Here is a 14,400-nt window from a genome sequence, read left to right on the forward strand (position 1 = left end):
TTCTTCTCATTATATTCTCGCTCATAATGTTGCAAAATGTTGCTGCTCGATTACATATCTCCACAAGATTATTTTTGTTTGGAAAGATAATCATGAATTTTTCTTCTCAATTGAGCTATTTTACACAATAATCGCGCTGATTTATTTATTTAAAATATTTGTGAAGGAATATAAAATCCAGCGTTTTTATTACAATATTTTATTTTATGAAAAGCGCACAATTCAACATTTTATCTGTCAAAATAATTGTGAAAATTAACATATCCTTGTCATAACAGTTACATTTTATTTACACTGGCGCGGCGTAAATGTAAATATTAGTAATTTTTATATGCTCTTGCGTGTATCTAATTTCTAATTAGATACACAAGATTTGAGCTATCAGGATAACCTTTAAATAAAAATTTTTTAAGAAAGCTTCCTCGGTAAATTGGACGAGTAGCTGATTTTCACGTTGTAAGAGCTCTATCCGCCTACTCAGTGGTTTATTGAATTTGGAAGCGATTTGGCACCTAAGTCAGTTTGCGGTTTAAATCGATAATGTGCGCCGTTCGACGATGAGGAAGGATTCTATCTTGGATGGATCTCTCGATGGAAGGTCATACATAAATTTCGGATCTGAAAAATATATGTGATGCGAGACGCTCCGTGCTTCTCGCGCTTTACTTCCACGGACGATCGATCGAAAACACTGTACGTAGGCAAGCGGACAGGCAAGGTAGTCAGACCGCAACTTTACGTTCTACAGCAAGTTTATGATTCGACGCCGCCATCTTGCAATATTATTTATATGCAAACGCGTGAAGGGGTGGAAGGGCACGTCATTCGCGCGATATATCGGGAGTTTCAGATCCGATTTACCGCCACTTCCGGTGCGACGAATGTGCATGCGCGCGCATTCTGCATAATGCATAGGAGATAGGACGTTAACGCGAAAACTCCATTCGCGATAGAGGTGGGCATCAATAGCGAAATGACCGCAAATTTTTTTTAAACGATACGTCTCATAAAAAATCTTATTTTGCATTTTATGAACAAAATTTTTATAAAAATTAATGAGATTTATTTGCTATTTATATTGCACATTGTTACATTTATGAAGGCGAGGTTGAAAGACTGTAGACACATGTGGAGCCTATAATTTATTATGATTCAATTCTGACGCACATAACATTTTTATGTCGTTATAAAAAAACGACGTCATAAGACGTTGTTATGTGATAATAATTTTGCAAAAGATAAACATCTTTCTTCGTAGAATGTGATAGGAGTGTACGAAGTTGTAGGGTGAACTATTTTACAGTAAATTGCTGCCGCAGGAGAATTCTGAGGAATTGTTCTGGCTATTCGGTTAATTCCGGAAATGCTTTTGTGACATCTTCTTTTTTTTAAGATAAGAATGCATTATTTATTTTGCGCATTCTCTTTTGCTGCTCGCCGACTTTTAATTTACGTTTATGCTGCTTTTAATTTATGTTTAAATGTTTGAGAATGAATTCTCTACATATAAATACAGAATTGACAGTCCCCTTTTTCTTGTTTCCCTGTTTTTCACTCGTAAATCCTTGTCGGACAATAAATGATAATGAGATTACGCACGTTATAGACAACCCATTCTTGTTGGCAGACGTTGTTTTTCCCTCAAGAAAGAGGCGATAAACCCCTGTTTTGCTTCGTTGATAATCTCTGTATTCTGACTGCCACCGTGCAATAATGTTACTATCTTTCTATTAACCATAACATAATCTCCTTTGGTTCTTTATAATCCCGAGAAATACGATTAAGAGATAACTCTTGAGTTTCTTTAACATTTTAAAACGTTTAATGTGACATACATACGTGTTTTGATATAACAAAATAAGTAGATTTAAAGTTTTAATGATATAAACGTGCGCAAGTGTATCTTGCTTAACCGACATAATTTACATATAAAAAGCAGCGTTTCGCCATTCGTCTCGCAGTTTCAATTTTTGCGGTCGCTCGGCGTCATTTTCGAAGCGTTTTGACAAGGAAATGACCTCGTTTCTTCCTGATAATAAGGGATATGTAATAAAGGATTAAATTCCGCAGGAATTGATGGCAGCACTAAGATTAAACGACGACCTGCGGTAATTCTGAGAGATTCCTCTCTCCTCTTCAACCGCCTATTTCCACCCTTTTCCTTCCGAGTGCTTGCACTCGCTGTTTGCAAGTCGTTTCAAAGGACACACGCCGCGTCATTATACATACAGCTTTCCTCTCCACCCCCTTTCTCTCTCTCTTTCTCTCTCTCTTTCTCTCTCTCGACTGTCTCGACTCTATGTTGTCGCGGAGATAGAGAGGATAGCAGACGCGATCTTTCCAGTAGTTTCCTGCCTTCTCTCACATTGACGTCCGAGAAACACGAATACACTAGGATTCTGAATTCGCGTTGGAGATTATCCAATGGCATATTAGTTTCCAAGTCGACGAGGCTGCTTAATTGGAGTCTTAATATCGCGCTTCAAAGCGCGAGCAGATGAACGTTAGAGCCTGTCGCGCAAGAACTCTGATTGCGACGGCACTAGTATATATACATACGAGTGCTATTCCGCCGATGAATGTAAATGAGATCTCCTACCGAGCACTCTCGACGAGTAGTGAGTTTTTGGTCGCGCTTAACGTCTCTTAATGAATGAACGATGACGTTGTGGTAGGCCATTAACTCAAGGCACGTGATTAGTAGCCGCACAGCATCGTTCGCCGTTTCTCCGTGAATGAGAAAATGTGTATCTTACAATTTGACGATTGCGCATAACTTTCTTTCTGAATGAGTATCAGAAAATGTCGAAAAACTCGAGACGATTAATCTTTATATATAATTCTATTGTGCAGCAGGAAACACTTTGTTTTATAATTTACAAAAATTCTATTTAAAAAATGTTGAAAACTTTAAACCTAACCAGGCTAGCGCTTAGAAAGCTTGTATGTGAATTTACAAGAAAAGTAGCTTTTATGTTTATTTTTATCCGATGCATTGAAGAAGTAAGCGTATTTTAAGATCACGAATTTTATCGTGGGAATGTAACAGAAATTTAGGATTTTATTACCGTAGCAATTTTTCACCGTCGCTCTTAACGTGAATTTTAATTTCGACGTTAATAGCCGTCGGGCATATTTGCCTCGCTTGTTTAGCGCATTCCATCGGCTTCGATTTCCTGTAATTGGCATGAGAAAATTTCGATACAGCACGATATCACGCACCCATAATATTTTGCTGGACACGGAATCGTGTTCATCGGGTAATGGAAAATTCCAGGAAAATTTCTATCCACGTCGTCAGCTAGCGCAAGCCAGAAAGCAAAGCGGCTTGTACTAGCTGGTGTTCACTTCTTTCTAGTGCGGCTTATATGACATTGTTGTTAACGTTTATTGCAAACCATTTTCTTCTTTTGCTTTTCATAATTACAGAGCTCGACATTCTTTTTATTAACGCTCTTAATGAAGCAATAAAAAAGATAATTTTAGCGTTAAAAATAGTCGAAAAAAAGCTTTGAGCTGCGTAGGTAATTATCGTATTTAAAGGGAAAGCTGAATATTTCTGCTTATTTAATAGCGATCTTTGACAAGAAATGTTATAGTTTATTTTACTGACTTTTCGAAAAATATATGTCTTAAAAAAGATATGTCTTAATAAGAGATAAATATTGATTCAATAAAAGATAATAGAAACACATCCCGTGATGATATTGCTTTACTTGCAAAGTAGTTATCTTAGATGAAATGCGACTGGACTGCGAGAGGATTTATGTTTGTTGAAAAGTCAAAGCAATTTAAGTTTAACTCACAAAAGTAGCACTAAAAATTGAGAATGTCTTGAAATATTCTCGTTGTTATGCATTTCTGTATCTAAATATGTATATCTCGGCCGTAGTCGGATTAACAGGGCGGCTAGCGAAATGGCGAAAAACTTTACAAATACACTCAAGTCTGCATCATAACTTTCAAGGGAACGAGATTTTAGAGAGTTAGAAATGTTTCATCGCGACACTTTTACGAATTCCATTTTTTTAACTTTATTTTTATGACTCTTGCCGATTGCATTTTGTTACAATTAAATATATGTAAATCTTAATAGGTGATACGATGAAAATCGATCTTTTTATTATAATTTTTTTATATGAAATTTTATTAATTTCTGCATATAAGTTGAAAAAATATTTTTAATTATTAATGTATTTTACATGTATAAGTATACAGAGAATAATGAGACTAATTTTATCAAAAAAAGATGAAACACTACAATGATTATGTTTTAAATCAATTTACTTTATTCGAAATACATTCTTCTAGCTTCGATACAACGAGTGGCAGGATCAGTGGGAGCGAAATAGAGGTCTTCTTTTCACATGGCTTGCAGAGAATATACCATGAACTTTTGAATGTCTTCGATATTTTTGGAATGTCTTGCTTTCAATAGCATTTGAATTTTGAGAACGGCAAATGGTTTTTACGGTACCAAATCGGGAGAATACGGTAGGTGACCGAGCACACAGACTTGTTTTCAGGCCAAAAATCCCAGTACAGCGACTGTCGAAGACATCGAAGATATTCAAAAGTTCGTGACGCGTTTTCTGCAAGCCATACCAAAAGAAAATCACAAGTCGTTCCAATAGTTGATCGTATTACTCGTTGTATCGAAACTGAAAGAAATGTACTTTGAATAAAATAAACTTTTAACATAACGATTGCAGTGTTCCTCTTTTTTTTCATTAATGAAATCAATCTCATTATTTATAATAACTGCGAACTGCGTATAATATTATTGTTATCGTAATTTATATTTTATTATGCTGCTGAATCAATCAGTATTTTTCTAGTAATGATTTTAAGAAGTGAGAAAAATAGATTATCGTTCGGATCAATATGCGAATTTGATTTGTCTAATACGAACTGCAACTGGCAGCGCGAAGGAACGTGACGCTCCTAAGGAAATGTCTAGCAGGAAAACGGACATAGAGGAAATTAGCAGTCATGGCCAGCTGATGTACCTTTCATCTAGATATAGCGTTGCACGGAAATATACAGAGAGTGTCAGAACCACCGGACATCTTTTTAACCACAACTTCTTTAATTAATTCGCAGACGATTTTTCTTTTGTGAAAATTTGAAGGAAGCTATAATTTATTTGCATTTTATTAACTTATAATAATTTTATTATGTATTGAAGAAAAATTTATTTTAAAACGATAAGAAATCTAATGAGAGAGGAATATTTCGTAATTGAGAGACATTTTGTATATATTTGCAATAGATGATTTTTTTCGTTGATTAAATTTTTCTTGCTTTATTATGTAACTTCAGTGTTTATTGTTAAATCATTTAACAATATTTATTCTGTTCAAAAATATGGGATTATTAAGCATACAAACGATTAAATTAGCAATTTCTTTGCAAATTTAATATATTAGATACTAGGTTTTATTTTCGTCTGTCTTCCCTTGACGCGACTTTGCGTCATTTCAACTATCGATCGAATCATTTACTTCGCCAAGGGAATAAACTTTTTCGCAGCTTTGCTTTCTGCGCGTAAATATTGCTACTTTTCAATCTTGTAGAAAGATGCGCGGCACGATCGTCCGGCTTACTCGATTCTCGCTGTATACTGCGAATTTTCCGGTAATGGAAACGTTGCAGCCGTGGATACTAGAGCGAAGAACGAGCGAGTGCTTGTGCGAAAGAAGAAGAAGAGAGAGAGAGAGAGAGAGAGAGAGAGAGAGAGAGAGAGAGAGAGAGAGAGAGAGAGAGAGAGAGAGATAGATAGAGAGCACGCAGCATATTTTACTCGGGTATCCAGACACGTCATTCGTAAACTAAGCCAATATACTCGCTAAACTCGAACGGAAGGAAGGAAGGAACTTCCTGACAAAAGCCTATATTCCATGGATCCTCCGCAGTGCACGTTGCTTCGATGGACCATCCACAAGCCCAGGCCGGGGGTAGCACAATAGATTCCATCCCGGAGGAGCATCGCCCGAGACAACTTCTTAAAGCCACGCCGGTGACGTCCAAACTTCGGACACATTTTACCTCGGGCCCGTCCCATTAGCGTAAACTTCCAGCGGCGTGCGACACTATATCATTACGATGTTACTGCCAACGGGGACTTCAGTTTGGTCCGCCCGGCTGGAGGACGGTTACGATAAATCCATCACAGCGCGGATACGACATCCTGCTTAAACCTTAACACCGACAAGTCACTGTTTAGTCCTTCATTGCTCTCTTCTAGCGTGTTGCTTCTCAAAAACGGACGGGAAAGATTTCGAGATTTTTTACAAATTCCACTTATTTTTCTATCTCGATTCTCTATATTTATAAATTATCTGTGTCAATTCTAGATGCTGAACAATAATAAGAATGATAACTAAATCTCTACAACAAGAATTACTTGATATAAGCAATGTGATTGATATTTTCAATATGTTGCATGTAATTAAAAATTATTTTATTACAATGCAATTATGTTATGTCAAAAGCGACTGATTATATTTTTCGTCATTATTGGTGATATTTCTGTGGTTACTTGATCCTTGCAGTTTCATGAGAAATATAGGGCAGTAGTACGAATCGATGGTTATTTTCGGCTTCATTATCGACGTCATTTTATGTCTCGACAACTCTCTAAAGCTCGGTCACTTTGAGTTTCATGACCGAGTATTCGCAAGAGATATCGACGAGCATCGTAATATTTATACCACTGAGTGACAAAGACACGGAAAGTTTCGCGTAAACTGACATCTCAAAAGAAAATATCCGCCCGTATTACGAGGGCCTTCATAAATTTTATCCGCTCGTAAAACAATTACGCGCGCTCAGCGCTTCGCTTTAATTCCCGTCCATTGTTGCCGGAAGTCGAGTAAAAAATAAAAGCCTTTCTTCATCTTTATCTTTTATCTTTGTTAACTCGTTATGTACTCTTTTTTTCTCTTCATTGCTTAATATAAGCGTGTGCTTGAATAACGCGCCCTTGTCTCGTATCTTCGTATCGAAAAGCCTACGTACGATTTATATGTAGAATTTCAGAAATTAATTTTGGCCGATAAATAGATGCTGTTAATTTACACGGGCGGCATTTCTATTCGAAAAGCGAGAAATACTCTTCTCTTATTTATGAGCGCGTTTATGTATTATCGCACTCAGTATTGGATTATCACCGTTTGCAACGCACGTTCCTGCGTTACCAGCAAATAATCGCTTTATGTCCGCCAGAATGTTCCGCGGATTTTGTAATGGATTATTGTAATTAATGCCATTACATCGTAGCAGTTTGAAACTTAGTACAGCAACATTACACCGCAGCTGTTCCTCACCTACAAGCTGCGCTTTACTGATACTGACGCGCAAACTTCACACTTTCTTTTTTCGTCACCTAAAAGTGGGGCTTTCATTAAAATTAGATTTTAATAAATATTTGCACATTAAATTTTCTAAAATTTTTGAGCATTAAGCAGTTTCTCTTGGTCGGCAGCACGGATTATGGCGTTATAAGTTTGCGTAAAAAATTACAATTTACCCGATTGTCACATTTTATCGAAACGAACGGTTAAACGAACAGTTATTCGATGCAATTTTTGCTGCATGGATGGTACACTGAAAATGGCGCTTTTTTATAAACGCGCATTGGATCTCGTAAATTTCGACGGCGGTAGCATGTGCGTAGCGCCGCCCAATTTAGTCGTAAAATTCGGCAAATCACGTGGATATTCGCGCGTGCGAATGCACGTGCGACTGCCGTTCGGAGAAGTCGGCCGCTATTTTGCGGATTTTGTTCGGTCGTAAAGTGATTATGCAAAACGTAGTCGCGCTTCGCTGTGCGCCCACGAAGAGCGCTTTAATTTGGTGGCATTGTCGGGTCCTGAGACTCGGGCGAAAATTAAAAGCTTATCTCGCACGGTCCTTCCTCCCGCTCGGCGTTGTAGCCTTGCATTGTCTACCACCGGAATTATTATCAACAACGCCGGTGTACACGTTGCCGACGTCGTTGCAGATAGTAATTGTTTGAACGTTGATTCCGTCCCATTGTTTGCTCGTCAAGTCCTTTCTTCATCATCATGGACCTTCTTCTCGCTGTTCCTGTCGTACTTTGTTCGGCTGCGTTGTTGTTAAAAGGATAACCGACTTTAGGTTGCATTGTCTTGCATTTTTCTGTGTCATCTTTAGTGAAAATGTAACGGCTTTTAAATTTAATTTTTACTCTGTAATTAAGAACTTTTAAACAAGAACACGATTTCTTTTCTTCTAGAGAAATTACCTTAATTCTTGAATACTGAGATAAAATTCTAGGAAGCGTTAAAACTATAATTTTTATTTTTGCAAGAAAAGTGGTCAGTTAATAGAGATTAACATAGAAATTACTAATCATTATCTTGATTAAACACTTATGACGTAAATGAAAGCATATTTGCAAGTTTTGTAGTTTATTTCATGTGCATCTCTTATCATAAAAGAGTCAAACTATTAATTTTTGGCAAGTTGTTGTTATTGTCTTGTCAGAGAAAACGTGTTAATCATTGTACTGCAGTTTACACGATTTTCATTCCACTCAATAATTGAAAGACATTTATTCGACAACAAGTTAAGCTATACGTCACGCTCGGAATGCTTGATGCAATGGCTGTCCGTTTTCACTTGCAACCACCGCTGTCGAAATGTAACGAGCTTGTCGGATTCGAAAGACGAAAAGCGGCCTTGTGCCGTTGCGGTAGGGTTATTTAGAAACTTGCCATAGTAGTTTACGAGATACATGTCCCTCGCGATGCTAATGTCCACATTGAGGCAGGCTAGTCGCCAATTAATTACAACACATTAATTATGAAACGTGTCCGATACGCGTATAAAGTAACAAGGCTTACTGTCGTAATACGTGAAGCATGACCGTCGCACACGCATACATGCATGCATGCCTAGGACGGCGGATGCGCGTGTTGGAGAAGAGCCGAGGACGTTTGGCCCCGTATGTCGTTACGGGCGTGCGAAGGGCCCGTTTAATATGAATTGCGTATTAATAACGAACTAACTAGGCGCGAGAGTGCCGCCGGTTATTATTATTTATCAGAGTGATTAATTTCAGCCGCTGTGTTGCGGTGCGCCGCACCTGCGCCATCGCTTGCATGCCGCGCGCTGGGAAATTGGATTCAGTTCGGGTTGCATTTCGGCAAACGCGCCGAAAACTGATCGCGCCACTTCATGGATATATTCTCGTGCAGACGACTGCTCCGTTTTCTTGCGCGTCGCGATTCTCGCGTCAAATTTTCCTCCCCATTAATATAATTTTGCACATATTAAAACGACATAATTTTTTGCGAATTTTTTTTCCTCTCTTTCGCTCGCGGTGTATACGACAAAATAGATCTATGAATATAAACATAAAAATTGTTTTTATATGTGTATAATATAACTATACTCGACGAATGAGAATTTATCTTTTTTTTAATCCCGTGCATGCATGTTGTTTTATGCCTGTTGACGTGTTTCTCGTTGTTGAATGATAGTTTAGCAACAGGATAACTGATGTTTACAATCACGCTCGACGTGTTTCTCACGGTTGTGAGAGATATGATTAATACTCGCAAAAAAAAATATTCTGCCAACATCAGGTACTCATACACTGCGCTATAATATTTATTGTTTCAGTGCATCTCTAAATTCTCTCACGTGCACTCAACACACGTAGTATTGAATTAATTGTAAAACGAGGAATGTTTGAAGCTTTTACTTTTGAAAGGATCTTAGAAATTTTTAAATAGATGTTTTCAATTTTATTGAGAAAAATTCAATATCACGCATCATGTATAATGCAGAATACACGTAATTGTATCATTATTGATATTTTATAAAATTATTAGTTAATATTTGGTATTTATATAGGATATGGATGTCTCTGTTAAACAAATCTTTTTTAAGCCCCCAATATTTCTAAATTTAGCTAAATCCTAGGTATGAATCACACGGCGACTTGATAGTAAGATTGTTTAATTTTTATTGCAAACTTTCGTTCGCTAAGAATAACAGGTCGAACGGTCCGCGGTTCCCTTAAATAACGGTTATCAGTGGGATTAATGGCCCGGCGCTATCGTTTTTCCGGTATTCCGATAATAGGTAGAACGCGCGCTGGTCGAGCACGCGGCGTAGCGAAATTATCGATACATAGATCCGCCCAATGTAGGTGAAAAGTTATGGGTTAGTGCATAAAGCAGCGCATATTTTATCCAAAAGAATCGATACGGCTGGTCCTTGGTGTTATAAAGCCGATCTGAATATCTCGAAGCTCTTTTCGATGAAATTTAAGCAATGATTATGCGCCAACAATTAAATTTACTTTTTTCATCTTATTTTCCACTTATTTGCAGGATATCTCGAAACAAGCACGTTTTACGAAATATATATAGATATATATATAATGACATTTTATAATAGAGAACCATGCGGAACGTTGTTCTGTTTCTTTTGCAACAGACGTATCTGCTGCAAAAGGAGGAAAGAATTCCGTGCAAATTCGTATCCGAGAATGAACAATAGGGAAATGAGAGTAACAGTTTCGCGGATTACACATATAACTGCTCGACGAGAATGATTCATTTGTATCGAAATTTGTGACGCAACGAAAAAGCTACACTTATTAAATTGAGAAGCATTTGTAATATATTGGTTTCAACTAACTCCGCTGAAAACGAGACACATTCGAGACACTAATTGGGCGACCACATTTACGTGGAGCACGCTGAAGTCTGGTTCGTTGCGACCGCAAATGTGTTTCCGGCATACACATGTAGATGCAGCATTCCTAACTATTAAATTAATCGCTAATGTTTTCTCGCAATTTCCTGCTTTTCCATATAGAAAAGTATTTGCGCGTTAGTACACTTGTTTTGCGATTGGTCACACCGCTACGAAAATTAATTAGACAAGAAATCATTCATGTCTCTCTTTCGTGTTGCTTCATTTGGAACAAAGAACAGTTTTATTATTTTATATTTTATAATTAATATACCAATAAATAAAACCATATATTTATTATGTTGCGAGATTGATATAAATTATTAATCTCAATAATATTAATCTCTCAAATATTAAAATTTCTTACTCGTGAATAACCAAACTTTTTAGAAATTATATCTTGAGTATTGAGCATTGAAAGAAATAAATTATCAGAAAAACATTTAATTCACCAGAAATGAATTTTCACGGAATTTGTGGTGCATTTTTTTAAAATGTCGAAATATAGTTGTTTATTTTTGTTACGGCAAAACTCTATAGATATATTACTCTATGGATATATTACCTTCATATTCCGATTTATTAAGTTCTCATAATAGCTTGATCGAGTGGTTTCGACGCTAGAGATTTCCCGAGGGAAACGCGATCAATTTAATGAAATAATTTCAGCGTGAATATTAATTTCGCGCGGTATGACGGCCATCGATTAAGACTAAATTATGCGTCTCTTTCGCAAGTAATTCGGACTTTAGGATACAACTACAAAATCAGCTGACGAATGGTGCCCGCGGGAAATTAGAGCCAATTGCACTACCGAGACTGCGCGTGTTTTAAACTCATCGATGAATTCGCATGTTTTGCACAAGAAGTATCGCCGGACACAACGGCTAATAAACAATATTTTTTCACTTAGATACGCGTGGGAATTTCTTTCAAACGCCACAATTTATTCCTAACATGTCTGACTTTCCAATATGTTTTACCACTGCGTTGTGCTAGGTGATTGCATATTTTGATATATTAATATCTAAAAACGTTCTTCAAAATATAGGACATTATTTAGATATATAATATTTTTTTATTGCCACGTAACATGATTTAAGAATAATTAATAAAATTAATTTGTCTAATTTAGTACGTTTGTTGATTTTGAGCTGATTATGAACAGTTCTGATTTTTGTTGCATTTGATGAATACTTGAGGATTGTAACGCGCAGTATACATATATTAGCAGGTTTTTTTTATCGGGACCGATATTCACGTATGTGACAGACGCCACGGTCGGTTGATATTGGTCGATACGACCACGAAGACTTACCGATGAACGCGTCATGCCAATACGATTTGGATACCACGGACGTCTCGTCGGCACGTACGAGAAAATTTCGTTCCCCGCGTGTGTCACGACCAACTGCTACGAACCAACTCCGTTACCGTGCGCTTCTCCGGTATCGATGCAGTTTCTCGATATTTTATCATGTATTCCTAGTGTGCCATCGGAAAATGGCAAATAGTTGGCGCATTGATGTTTGGATCGCATTGGTTTCACGCTGCGCGGAACAATGTGTCATCTTAAACACTTGTTTCTCGCAAAAAAGCTATAATTATTTTGAATAAATAGAAGGAATAATTGCGCACATACATTTCTTCAACAGACTGACTTGTCAGTCAGAGGAAAATTTATATTTTTAATAGAATTACAAAAATATTTTTAGAATATTTTACTACACAAAAAAATGTTATCTTTAATGAATTACGTTCGCAAACTGTTGTTTGATATATAAATTAAATTTATATAAATTTTGTGAAGTGGAAAGACGAATCGTATTTTTGTTATACTTTAAAGTGCTCTTAAATCAAGATAGAGTGCACACGTTTTATTCCTGGTAATAAACTGTAAAAATGTTAATGGTCACGGGAAAGTTTTCGATGTTGGCGCGGAGAACGTAAATTGTATTAATATCCGTTAAAAGCTAAGTAACGTGATGCTTCATGTACTTCCCTTTCGGTATGGAGCGATGTTCTCTCTCTCTGTCGTTTCTACTTTTTGCACTCGCGGAGAGTGGAATACATACACTAAGGATAAGGTAGTCGCAGGAGACCATGGTGCTATTTTCCCCTTTATCCTGTAACTAATATACCACTCACTGTTTTTGTTTTACTAGAGATACAGATATTCTTTTCATTCATATCTGCAATTAGCGCAGCTTTACTTGGCAATGGTTTCTATAGCAATCACAGTAACTTTTACGATAATTAAAAAAATGTATAATTTAATGCTTATATTTCTAAAATCAAAAATATTAACGATAATTTGTTATTTAATTTGAATATTCGAATACTCGACTCGCGTGTGTAAAGAGCTTGTTATTCATGTAACTTAATCTTATTGCAATAAACCGCAATATCTTTAACTAATTGTAAGTACATACCGCGGTTATGATATATCCGATAAAGTTAAATCCCAGATATGCTCCAATCAGATCTAATATAGACTGGTAGGTGAATGGTGGACGGGCTGCAGGAGTTAAGTAGGATGGAACCGCTGCTAGTTACGGGCGAGGAGGTACGGAGTAAGAGAGTGGCAACGCCGAACTCTAAGTACTTCTGATAGGATTTACCTCCTCTCTCAGAGCGCATTCACGGCATCTGCTTTGGGTCCGTCTACCTTCTCGAGGAGGATCGGTTCCTCCTCGTAGGACCGGAACCTCGTAAATCAGTAATCAGAATTCCCTGGTGCTCCAGCGAGGAGTAATACATTCACCACAGCCGGTTGCTTAAGCATGAAGATAAGGGGAGATGTCCGTCCGTCACGCGCGCGTTCCGATGCTGAAAATACGTCGGCGCAGACTTCTTTTCGACTTCAATCTGCTTCTGTCTTGCAAATCAGCTTCGTGGAGAAGTTGGCGATTAATTAGATCTGCAACGGGATTTGCAATCGCGTGGAAATTATAATACGATCATCCTGGCAAATAGCTGCCGTTATCGCTGTGCAACGCGTATTTACTGACTCATCTGGGAGCATTTTAAATTTTATCACGATAACTGGTGTTCGTAATTATTACGCTTTTAACTGTAATGTTACGCGGTTTACTGTAACGTAATTATGATGTATTATGTACACTCTCATTAGCCACATTATTTTACGCATTACAATACATACTTCGTTCGTTATAACTGAATGACATATATTTTATCGAACATAACGCTGCATTATTGCATTAATCTTGAAGTAAAACTATGGGCTTAGCATAATAATTATTCTTTTCCTTTTTGCTAATTTTAATTGCAATTCAAACTTTATATTGCATTTAATATTCAACAAAAATTTGTTTGAGAAAGTTGGTTTTACTTGCTTTTTAATCTCTTGCCAAATTATACTATGATTACAACAATTTTCACTTCTTTAATTGCTGACATTTTCTTAATTTTAGAGTTTGGACGTTTTAATTTAAATTTAAGAATTTTACAATTTTAATTTATATTAATTATGTGCATTAAGCACGTAATGTAGTGAAAATGTAAAAATATCTGTTCGCATATATTGAATTTATTCGTAGATTTCTAAATTTTATTTATAAATTTAACAAAGAGAAATGCAGGTCATATGAGGATAAAATAAAATTATTTAATTCGCTCTCTTACCATTTTTCATAATTATGAAGT

General features: G+C 36.7%; 2 protein-coding genes across 16 annotated transcripts in view; both read left to right on the forward strand.

The window, feature by feature from the left end:
• Positions 1–14,400, forward strand: part of Dys (Dystrophin) — a 419,847-nt gene that overhangs the window by 197,367 nt on the left and 208,080 nt on the right. The window lies entirely within an intron of this gene.
• Positions 1–14,400, forward strand: part of LOC136999973 (caskin-2-like) — a 109,287-nt gene that overhangs the window by 12,441 nt on the left and 82,446 nt on the right. The gene's annotated exons all lie outside the window — the stretch shown is intronic.

The sequence above is a fragment of the Linepithema humile genome, chromosome 5 (genome assembly GCF_040581485.1).
Source record: "Linepithema humile isolate Giens D197 chromosome 5, Lhum_UNIL_v1.0, whole genome shotgun sequence".
In the NCBI taxonomy this organism is placed as follows: domain Eukaryota; kingdom Metazoa; phylum Arthropoda; class Insecta; order Hymenoptera; family Formicidae; genus Linepithema; species Linepithema humile.